The sequence below is a fragment of the Rhinichthys klamathensis genome, unplaced genomic scaffold (assembly GCF_029890125.1).
Source record: "Rhinichthys klamathensis goyatoka isolate OS25496 unplaced genomic scaffold, OSU_Roscu_1.1 h1tg000216l_1, whole genome shotgun sequence".
Taxonomy (NCBI): Eukaryota; Metazoa; Chordata; class Actinopteri; order Cypriniformes; family Leuciscidae; genus Rhinichthys; species Rhinichthys klamathensis.
Genome location: NW_026606741.1, coordinates 607,943 through 620,052, shown reverse-complemented (window position 1 = coordinate 620,052; position 12,110 = coordinate 607,943). Strand labels below are relative to the sequence as shown.

The 12,110-nt window shown below is 42.7% G+C and overlaps 1 long non-coding RNA gene across 1 annotated transcript; it reads right to left on the bottom strand.

Annotated features, from left to right (window-relative positions):
* Positions 1-665: 665 nt before the first annotated feature.
* Positions 666-2,196, bottom strand: LOC130097339 (uncharacterized). Its single transcript, XR_008808290.1, has 4 exons — positions 2,069-2,196; positions 1,198-1,748; positions 819-955; positions 666-690 (listed from the first exon to the last, which is right to left on the bottom strand). It is a non-coding gene; the product is annotated as an uncharacterized LOC130097339 (long non-coding RNA).
* Between the last annotated feature and the right edge of the window lie 9,914 nt (positions 2,197-12,110).

The following is a 12,110-nucleotide window of genomic DNA, read 5'->3' as shown; positions in this document are numbered from 1 at the left end:
TATTTTGAAGACATCTGTGCTTCTTTGTGGGTCATGCACTAGGTCCTGACGATGTTGAAATGTCATCATCTTCTGAAATACACTTGCTTCATCAGGAGAGTGAACAAGAAATGAAATGGCCTCCCTGCAGGCATCTCCATCTAGTTGCTCAGGCAGTGTGGGTGCTGATCTTCGGCGCTTTGGTCCTTGTGGTTGATACACCGAGGCTTCCTTGACTGGCCGTTTTCCTGCAGTCCTGGAAATGGTTTTGAGGCGCCATGCTAAATATCCAGTGCCCTTTTCCCCATCATAGAAATGCTCCTGTTACATTTAAATGAATAAACACAAATAAATCACAAAATGATCTTACAGAAAGTGCAGATGCAGCATTGTGAAACAAAAGAACAATTACTTATTTAATAGATTTTCTTTTTTCAAATTAATTTGCAATATCCTTATAACCCAAGTAATTTCAAATCAGGGCACTATTATCGATATTGTTGTTGAATTATCAAATCTTTTCACTTTTATAAGCAACTGTAATTACTTTATAATGAAAACTACAACACCAACGCCCTTTTCTGTAAATTGGGTGCTGTGTTTTCTTAAGGTTTTAAACTTACATAGCCATTTGGAGAAAAAGGATCCTTCAGTGAGGGAAAGAGAGTAATAATTCCCAGGGCATACTTCTGCTGACGGGAAGGAAACCTGCTATAGAGTGAAGAAAGTCAATCTTTAATAATTCCTCTTTATATAGTACAATAAACATTAGTTATATTATTACAAGATTACATCCTTTTTTTAAATTCCTTTGTAATAAAAACCTTTTTAAATCTTACCCATGTCTCTCAGTCATATCACTCGCCAATAGGTTGACAAGCTGTCTCCGAGTGCGGTGCATTAGTGAATTTTCTGACTTGTACTCTTCAAGAATATCCTCTCCTCCAGGCTTCTTAAGCAAGGCCTTTTCTACCATCTACTCACATAACAGGAAAATGAAATTTAAGTTTTATTGTTCAATTCTTTCTATTAAATAAAATCAGAAAAAACATAGCACAACATGTCTGTATGGTAAAAATCTAGGAAGGGGCAAAGTAATAACATTTTCTTTGATAAAGAGTTTGGAACCAAATGCTTCAATTGTTGATAATCTTAATTTAGCATGACACCTTAATTTGATTTACCATCAATTATAAGAAGTTTTCAGCTCTCAATTACCTCCTTTGCCGCCTCTGACACGGAAGCCTTTGTTGCAGAACTGCTCATGTGTTCTTTGCTGGATACATTTCTGCTTGTTGTGGGAATACTCAGTTCTCTAAGGTCACTGTCACTTGAAGAAAGGGATGTGGTATCCGTGAGGGAAGATGGTGTTGAAGATGGTGGTAAAGGAGAAAATTCTTTAAAAAGAGAGAATTTGATTAACTTAACTTTTTGTGGCTTTACCAATTTTAGTATAAACATTTTAAGTTACCCTAAAGTATTTGGATGATATTTTTAGTAATCAGTAACAAACTTGTTCCATCATTGCCCACTGCCTTGTTCGTTCCATAAAGAAAGGTCAATGTCAGCTGCATCAAAGAGCCCCATCCATAAACACAGGTTTTCTTAATGACACCTACCTTCATCTGAAATGCTGTACTGACGTACTGTCAGGCACATGTCTGAATCGGCCTCCAACAGCTCTAGAAGAATGTCTTCCTCTACTGCTGTGTCAGTTTCATCAAAAATGTCAAGTTGAGCCTCATCAGGAAGCTCAAACTTGTTTTTGACTATAAAAAGAGAGAGTGTAACAAGATAAAGTCACCTGGAGCAAGTTTTAAATCATCCTACTTAACTATTTTCTTGACTTGTAAATGTTAAAGAATCTGCAGCAAAAGTATACTGCCATGTACTAACTAATGTTGATGATTACACTATGAACTGTCATTAAAAGTAAAGCCCTGCAATTAAAATAAAATGACAACATTTTAATAAACTGTTAAATACAGCCAAAAGTATTTAAATAGGTCAGCCACAGATAATCATGTACTGTGATTTGTTGCAAAAGTGGCTACATATTTTGTTTGGCCTTTAAAGGATGGCTATTTACCTTCCCTGGTGAATTCTGAATAGGTGAAGCCTGAGTGCAATTTGATGTACTTCTTGACACTACGGTATTTCACCTTCAGCAACATGGTAACATCCTGAAACTGCACCTAGTGGAGAAAAAGTGAGAAGTGGTTCAATCTTAACTGCAAGGATATACCGGTATGTTAGCTTATGTTTAAGTGGCAAACAAGCAGTGAAAAGTGCTAATAAGCAGTGAAACATATTTAAAAAAAAATTCTGGTTTGAAACATGATGCCCTGGCAACTTTTTTGAACTTCAGTCAGAAACCAAGCATTATTAAAAGTTGTTTGCTTGTCATTTTGTGAACAGACCTGATTTTCTTTTTCATATGGATCATGATGTTGCGGCTTCGGCATACGTTTTACCCATTTAAGAAAGTATATCACGGCAGAATTAGTTTATTTTGGGTTCATACCACTTGCATGCATCCACCATAGCCCAAAACTCTATTTAGAGAACAAACATTTTAAAAGTTGTTTGCTTGTTGTCTTGCGGATGGACCTGATATAGGCTACCGTAGTATGAATTCAAACGTTTTACAAATCTTCATCACGATGTTTGTATTTCGGCTTAGTTTTATCAGTTTATTGCAATTAAAAAAACAGTTAAATCTGAACCTCAAATAACGTTGGCGCCGACGAAAAATTTGAATTAAGTAATCCCTGCACGCAGACATGCGACGACACCACATAAAATTAAACGTTACTATAAGCACACTGACCATTCAGTGGTTTTCTTAAATGTAACGTTACAAACACTGTTAAGCACATGTTGTTAATGTTATATTAAAACGCGCTGGCGTAATTTTACAGTTTTTCAGTTGCTGAACTAGCCTAATTTGACTGTCGATTTCAAACGTTAAGACTAACATTCTATAAGTTGATAAATGTGGTTCTCACCCTTCTAACCGAATATTCCTAACAGAAATGTCCTCTCTCAACCATCAACTAAGTTAACGTTAATTTAAATAATAAAAACCAAAAAAACCGACGACGACCCCCACCACACGTTAACTTAATCCACACGTTTGCAAATCGACTGCATCACACTCCACTAAACGTTAAAACATGGTTTAAATACCGACTAACGTTAACAGCCTTTATAAGTTGATAAATGTGGTTCTTACCTTTTAAGCCGAATATCCCAATCGGTAAGTGAAGAGACGAGTGATTCTCCCGCTCGTCAATGAGCGCGAAAAAACCGGATGTGGAAAGTAACTCAAAATTAGTGTATACTCCTGACTCCTTGAAATGACGCCCCCCACAGAGCTTTTTCAGCACTGCAAGTGTTAAAATAACTCACAAATCAACACCCATTCACTCGGAATAATTTAACTCAAATTAACACTAAAGATTTTGCTGTGTAGGTTGCATCAGTAACCAGAGACGTTTTAACAGGGTTACACACAAGCGGCAACATTCTAATCTGAAAAATGAAGCCTACCCGGAAGTGCGAAAAACTGCAATAGGCCTTTATCGCATCACGATAGAACGCCGGAAGTAGCCGTCAAAAATAGCTGAAGCAGTGTACTGCGTCTTCCGGTTATTGCGTTCGAAATGGCTGCCTGTAATCGCTGGACAACTTCTCTCTCGCATCTCCCAAAAGTTGGCCAAGACGATGTGGTGCGAATCATCCAAGTTGGAGAAGGGATACAAGTTCTTCTACGAGAATTTTGTCTTCAATTATAGAGGTAAGTAGCTTGAATTCTGTTCTGTTGGCGAGTTATCGCTAGCTTGTTATGTTTAGTAAGCTATTCGTCAGCTTGTTACTAGCTAGATAGGTTCACTTCAAATACAGCGTATCCTATTTGAATAATTCGAACAATGTGACTTTTTTGCTTTCACTTGATGGATTTCATCAGATTTACAGTTTGGATCCAGACAGTGCTACAGTAACGTTACCAGATTACCCCAAACTTGTAATGTGTAGTGAATAGAGCATGGTTTCAGACCTACAAAGGTTCAGGTGCATTTGTTCAGTATGTTTTTGTTTCTTCTGCTGTTGCGGATGCTCTTTTTTGTTGTTCCATATAGCCTATCTGCTGTTGCAGATCTGTACCTTTTTTTTTTTTTCCGCTGTTGCCTTGATTTTGTTCAACCTAGTTTTACAATAATGTTCCTAGTGTCAAACAAATGCTAATTACTGTATAGGCTAAACATCCAAACTTTCCCTCAAGTATATGTTCTCCATTTCTAGATTGTGCTGCATGCCGTTAGACCTGTGGAGTTAAATGGATGCTCCTGCTCGTGTGCTGCTGGAATGGCTTTATGCAACCATGTGGTTGGACTCCTGTTTCAAACGGCTCACTACAGCACCATGGGGCTGAAAACTGTGCCAACCCCACTGTCCTGCACCGGTGTGCTTCAATCATGGCACCGTCCAAGGACACAGGTAAGTTTGTCTGATGCAAGTTGTGTCTTTAAAGTTTGTAAGTGCACACTGTTGGAATACTGATTCTGGTGTAGATGTTTCTGCACAGTATATCCATATCCTACACCTCATCCATAAGAATTGTTCACATGGTAATATAAGATTTGTCTGGGTCCCTCAGATATAGCCATACATGCAATTCTAGAATTACTCACACATCACATTTCAGTATACATTTGTTTCCTTCTATTTTGCAGAGCAGCGGTTGCCTGCATAGGATGTACACCTACAATATGACTTGTGTGCTGAATTAAACTGATACTCTCTCAGACTTGCAACTGAATTTAATTTATTTTTGTGTTGATACAGGGGATTCGTCCCGAACCCACGGATGAACTCGTGGTACGAAAGCCAAAGGCGCTAGGACGCAGTAGTGTCAAATCTACTCTGTATCGCGCTTACGCTGGTAAGTTTTAATTACTGTAATTTACTTATAGACTTTTATCACGGCAGAATTGATTACTGGAAGTGCTCGTCGAAGCAGTGTATCGATTCTTCCGGTTATGTATTTTCAATGTGCTTTTGTTAACATCTAGTTGAATAAACGCCTCTGAAAATTTGTAAATCATCCTGCGGGTGTTCATTTTAAGAGACAGGAGAAGAGATTTTTTGATGATTACTGTGTACATGATTTTTCAAACTCAAAGGAACTTGTAGGTTTTTAATCTAACATAAGCCATGGCTCTTAAACATGCGTGAAAATTTCACCCCACGTCAGTGCTCGTCTAAATAGTGACCACAACGCTGCAGTGTGTGAGCACTGATGAATTAGGGGTTGAACGACTTCAGATTTTTTTAAGTCGACTGTTATGACATCAAAGTCGAGTCGACGTCGACTAGTCGATGACGTCATTCATAAAAACAAGAGATGGGACTGCTTTGCAACATGCCACAATTTGCAATTAATTAACAGAAAATTATACAGATGCTGACAGACAGCTCATAATGGGGCCGTTTACACCTGGTCACTTTTTTTTTTTTTTTTTTTTTTTTTTTACTGATCTGATTTATCAAAACGATGCTATTTAGCCTACACCTGGTCACATAAATATGTTTTCGCAAAACAGATATAAATCCGATCTTCAAACAACGCGCTATCGATTTAACGTCACGTCAGTTCACGTCACCGAAAGCAACAATAATGAGCTGCATTTTATTGATCATCAGCTAATTTCAAAATCAAAGACCGCAATAAGAGAGACAGCACTGGTAAGATCATTTCTGTTTCTTTACTTTTAATGAAGATGATTGTGTGTTAAGCGCACTGATCTATATAGAATGACATTATATAGATCAGTGGTTAAGCGTCTGCGACTTACTTTCACTTTGATTTGCGATAGTTTGCACGTCGGCTTGATGAATAGATGCTCGAGCTGCTCATCTGCGGCGATGCGTGTTGCCATAGCTTCATCGCTATAATACGCTCTCACACGTTTATTTTTAGCATTGTTGGGAGAAGTCCAATTTACAAATGTGGTTTCAACAACCAGATGCATTTACACTTGTCCACTTTCGTCTGTTAAGCGGCCCAGACCTCCTCCTGAAGCGGTTTGAGCGATCGGATTTAAATCCGTCTCGAGTGCGTTTCGGAGGGCATTTACACCTGGTCTTTTCACGATCGGATATAGCTGTCAGATCACAGAAACACATGAAGTGCCCTGGTGTAAACAGCCCGCAGTTACATCATCATTTAGGATGAAAAGAAAAGGAAAAAAGCTATAAATTCACATCTGTGCCTTAGTGATGCGCAGATCCAAGTAATACAAAATAATATTCCAACTAACTGCGGGTGAATTAGCTACATCATTAATATGTTTAAATAAATAAATATTTTTTTTTTTTAAATGATTTTAATAAAGATACTGGACTCTCATTTCCGGTAGTGAGCGTGCGTCATGCTTTTACTTTCGTTTTCAACAATATCTAGTGTTAGGTTAGTAAAGTATTTACACACATTTGATGTACCAATGCTGCTTTCTTGCTGCAATGAAATTCAAAGTTTAGGATTGTAAATTCAGTATGAAATATCAGTAAGAAAAAAACGCTGTTAATGAGAAGGCGAGCACTGGACTTCGTCCGGTTAGTTTGGAAATAAATGTATGTATTAATCAGAATGCGCATTTGAAAGGGAAATATATTTACAGGAGGAACATTTCAACTAGTTGAAGATATAACGTAAACATCCTTAGCGCTGCGTCTAGGACAACTCGAGGTATCACACACCAGATGTGTACTTTCTCAGTTTATGGCCAGCAATATTGTTGTTTAAGCACATTATGGAATTAAGATAATGTCTGTACTATGTTATGATTAAACCTGAATCCGATTATTCATTATTATTACTATTGCTGAAAGTCCGATAACATCAGCAATTTTTAAATGAGAACATACAGTTAGTTCTTTATATCAGATTAGCTACACTGTCGCTTGTAAATCATTGGCAGTTATTAACTGATGAATGGTTTCTGTTACTTGTGTTTTTAGGACCCCTTCCTGACCCGACGGTGTTGTCAGTTGGAGCCCAACTACGCAACCATCAGCCACAACCTGGCATTTGCAAATTCTTATACGGCCTCTCTGAACTGACTTTAGTGGACTCTAAATTTCTACTAGTCCCTCGAGGTTCAGTTCTTTCTTATCAGTGCACAGTGCACACCAGTAATACCTCGAGAAATCATTAAGCATCCAGAAGCTCCCTCATTCCCACAACTTCCATTAATTAGTGGCTTAACATTAGAACGGCATCTACATTTTGTCCCCAATTGTCATCAGTTTTATCACATACAGAGTTTAGAACTAACCCGTGAATGTGCAAGTATCATCGAAGAGAATACAAGGGGGCAGTTGGAGAATCCTTTGTGGAAGGAAGTCCGACAGCCCCGCCTAACTTCCAGTAGATTCGGCGAAGTTTGTAGCGTTAGAGGGGAGTCATCTAGTCAGGCTCTGGCAGCCAGGATCATAAAGGGGGTAAGGCAAACACCTGCCATGAAAAGGGGTATTGACCTTGAGCCAGAAGTTTTACAACAGTACAGTGACCGTTGCAATGTCAGTGTCGCTCCTTCTGGATTCGTTGTGAATCCTGATGCGCCTTACCTCGGTGCTAGCCCTGATGCCAAAGTGTATGATCCCACTGCAAATCCACCCTTTGGGTTAGCTGAAGTGAAATGCCCAGATGTTAACAGTATAACAGGTTACACATGTTAAGTTTATTGGTGGTCAGGCCAAACTAAAAAAAAATCACAAGTATTTCTGGCAAGTGCAAGGCCAGTTAGCCATAACTGGTTTAAAATGGTGTGATTTCATTACATCCACACAAAGTGACCTCACAGTAGAGCGAATTTGGCTCGACGAGTCGCTGATCAGTGAAATGAAAGGTAAACTTGATATATTTTATTTTGCCACATATATGGAAACGTACCTGAAACTAAAGTAACTCCATACATCCCCCCCACCACACACACACACACAAATGGGATCTCTTTCTGATTTTATTTATGGAACGGACATACCTACTCTCTAATCATCACCACCACCACATGCATGTGCGCACGTACGCACACACAAACATACACACACGCAAATGTTCCCACACACTTGTACTTAATCGATTAATTAATTGTTTTAATTGTAAATTAAATGTATATAAATGTAATATGAGTGTCTGATTTTTTTTAGTGTATAAATGTTATGTTATTGTATTAATTTTCACATAATTTGTTTTATTTTTTATAATAGATGTATATATGTCATGCTATATATATATATATATATATAAAAAAAAATATATATATATATATATATAAATAATAAATGCTGTGTCATGTTTTAATGCAATAAAATGAAACCAAACAAATCTGAATCATTCATCTTATGCCTATAGCAGAGTCGCTATTCTGAAACTCTTCAACTAACGTTACTTCAAAACGCGCATTAACCCGATCGAAAACTGACTGGCGAAGCACACGAGTCTCCCCCCAGCTGTTCCACGAAAATCGGCTTGGTGTAGTACCGGATTTTAGTCTCTTCCCCCCACTTTTCGAGACGTAAATGCTTTCCTTGTCAAAGTGCAAGCTGCAGTGCACACAAACGTACTACCCCGACTTCTCTGAAACGAAGGACCTTCGTCCCTCCTTATCAATCTCACCCAAGCCTTGCGGAGGTGTTCTTCTTTTGGGAAGTCATGGAAGCTAAGGTATGGCTGTTATGTCTTTGTTTTGATGTTGAACAACCCGGTACACTGCAATAGCACCGGCGAGAGGAGGCAGCCATAGTTTATCTGTTAACCACCGGAAGTGCGAGTACACTGCTTGGCGATTTCGAACGTTCCAAACCAGGAAATGCGATAAAGGCCTATACATCGAAAATCCGCTAGGGGCAGGTCCCAAAAGGGAGCAAATGTCCATAGACACCCATGTTAAAATGTCCTTTTTCACAGCATAAATTCATGTTTTTACAGGTTGGTCCTAGCCTGGCTAACGCCAGACCCAATTCTCGTTGAGACTTGGGTCTGGGAACCACATGTACATTTTCTCGTATTTGATGCGTGGTTTACGAATGCCCGGCGCCGTTTATTGGGTGCTAAGAATGTCTATCAAATGCGCCTGTACGTAGCTCATAGCCAATCGTTTCAATTATACCAGATGACGTATGCAGAGCGACAGAAATTAGACAAGGAAGAAGACGATGGCCGATGGGTCAGAGATTTATGTGTACACGATGGTGTGTATCTAACGGCCGTTTCACACCGCATCCGTGAGCGGCGCGTATGTTAATCAATGAGTGCATTCACACCGGGAGCAGGAGAAGCGCGTGAGCGTCGAGCAGGAGCGTCGCGTGATCAGCAGTGAAGCGGGGGTTTCGGCGTCGAATCTGTTTTTGCTGCACTTCTCCACGCTCAATTAAAGTGAAAGCACACTTTTGATGGACACAAATAAATATGATTTCACACAAAAAGTGCCCAAAATGCACAGAATAAGCATGTCTAGTGAGTTTTAACAAGAACTTGAGTAGGCAAATAAAAGAAAATAAAGACTCTAAAATATTTATAGAAGATTTAGGCTACCCGCTAAAAACTTGCTTTTAATTATTCAGTTTGGGTGAAAGTTGTGTAGGCCTATTATATATATATATATATAAAAAACTAAAGTAAACTAGCCAGAAAATATTATATAAAGCGTTCTTTTAGTTTATGTAACACACAGACAGCTACAGGCTAGCACAACCCAAATCAAACCCGAGTGTGTGGTGTATTTGTGCGTTTTGTTTTTTATCCGCGGAGTTGCAGTCTTGTAAACATATCGAAAGTATGAGTGAAACTAATAGTTTGGAGCCATTTTCTGGGTTGTTTTGTTGTTCAACATTTAACTTGCGAATGTTGTACACCACAACATTACAAACTTTCAAGACTATCAATGTTATAAAATGACCAGCTTCTAAAAACAAATGTATAGTTGTCTTTGTAAAGAATTGCTCGCTTATTTGGAGCCGCTGCTGGTTGTTGACTGTGTCTTGTTTTGTTCTTGTGTTGGATTGCTTCTTTGGATTTTGACCTCTGCATGGACTGGATTATGATGTAACGGATTGGCCCTTAATAAATATACTGCGCTTGGATCTTCTCTGTCTCCTTGAGTGTGGATCGTGACAGAAGGACTCCGTCACACACAGATCCAGCGGTATGTGTTCCAACTTCTCCTCCCCAGCCACTGAGCGGGAGAGGAGAGATATGTTTGAGGGAACCCGTCTAGTCATTTTTTCGTGGGACCCGGGGAGGTCGCAGAGGAGTTGGTGGTCGAGAGAGAGTCCAACACCACTCTCCACCATGGCCCCCCTTCGACTCTGGGAGGGTGAGGGACGAATTGGAGCCACCGTCTCACCGTCGCAGACGGAGAGGGGGTAAGAGACGCACGACTGCTGAGCCAGAGACTGTTCACGTCACGTCTGCCCAGCCAGAGACTGTTCACGTCACGTCTGCCCAGCCAGAGACTGTTCACGTCACGTCTGCCCAGCCAGAGACTGTTCACGTCACGTCTGCCCAGCCAGAGACTGTTCACGTCACGTCTGCCCAGCCAGAGACTGTTCACGTCACGTCTGCCCAGCGAGAGACTGTTCACGTCACGTCTGCCCAGCGAGAGACTGTTCACGTCACGTCTGCCCAGCCAGAGACTGTTCACGTCACGTCTGCCCAGCCAGAGACTGTTCACGTTCTGTCTGCCCAGCCAGACACCGATCAGGAGATGCCCATTTGTGTGGCCGCCAGGGCTATGATGGATTATTTGGAGCGTCTGGCTCGGATCCTGGACATGCCAGGGTCTGCCGTTCCAGGGTCGGAGCCTGTTCCAGAGCCAGTGCCTGTTCCTGAGCCGGAGCCAGTGTCTGCTCCTGGGTCGAAGCCAGTGTCAGTGTCTGTTCCAGGGCCGGAGCCAGTGTCTGCTGTTCCTGAGCCGGAGGCAAAGCCAGTGCCCGTTCCAGAGCCGGAGGCGGAGCCAGTGCCCGTTCCAGAGCCGGAGGCGGAGCCAGTGCCCGTTCCGGCACCAGAGCCGGAGGCGGAGCCAGTGCCCGTTCCGGCACCAGAGCCGGAGGCGGAGCCAGTGCCCGTTCCAGAGCCGGAGGCGGAGCCAGTGCCCGTTCCAGAGCCGGAGGCGGAGCCAGTGCCCGTTCCAGAGCCGGCAGTGCCCGTTCCAGAGCCGGAGCCAGTGCCCGTTCCAGAGCCGGAGCCAGTGCCCGTTCCAGAGCCGGAGCCAGTGCCCGTTCCAGAGCCGGAGCCAGTGCCCGTTCCAGAGCCGGAGCCAGTGCCCGTTCCAGAGCCGGAGCCAGTGCCCGTTCCAGAGCCGGAGCCAATGTCAGTTCCAGAGCCGGAGCCAATGTCTGTTCCAGAGCCGGAGCCAATGTCTGTTCCAAAGCCGGAGACAATGTCTGTTCCAGAGCCGGAGCCAATGTCTGTTCCAGAGCCGGAGCCAATGTCTGTTCCAGAGCCGGAGCCAATGTCTGTTCCAGAGCCGAAGCCAATGTCTGTTCCAGAGCCAGTGCCTGTTCCAGCGCCAGAGCCAGTGTTTGTTTCTGTGTTTGTGTCTGTTCTTGTGACTGTTAGAGTTCTTGTGGCTGTTCCTGAGCCGGTGTCTGCTGTTCCTGAGCCGGTGTCTGCTATTCCTGAGCCGGTGTCTGCTGTTCCTGAGCCGGTGTCTGCTGTTCCTGAGCCGGTGTCTGCTGTACCTGAGTCGGCGTCTGCTGTTCCTACGCCTGAGCTACCGCCCTGGCCGCCCGAGGGGTCTTCACCGCCGTGGCCGCCCGAGGGGTCTTCACCGCCGTGGCCGCCAGAGTGGTCGTCTCCGCCGTGGCCGCCAGAGTGGTCGTCTTCGCCCTGGTCGTCCAAAGGACCTGTCCCGTCCCGGCCGCCTGCACTGCCTGATTCGCCCTGGCCGCCAGATGGACTGTCGTTTCCACCCTGGCCGCCTGAAGGGTATTCACCGCCCTGGCCGCTCGAGGGAAAGTCTCCGCCCTGGCCGCCCGAGGAAAAATTATCCGCCCTGGCCGCCCGAGGGAAAGTCTCCGCCCTGGCCGCCCGAGGGAAAGTCTCCGCCCTGGCCGCCCGAGGG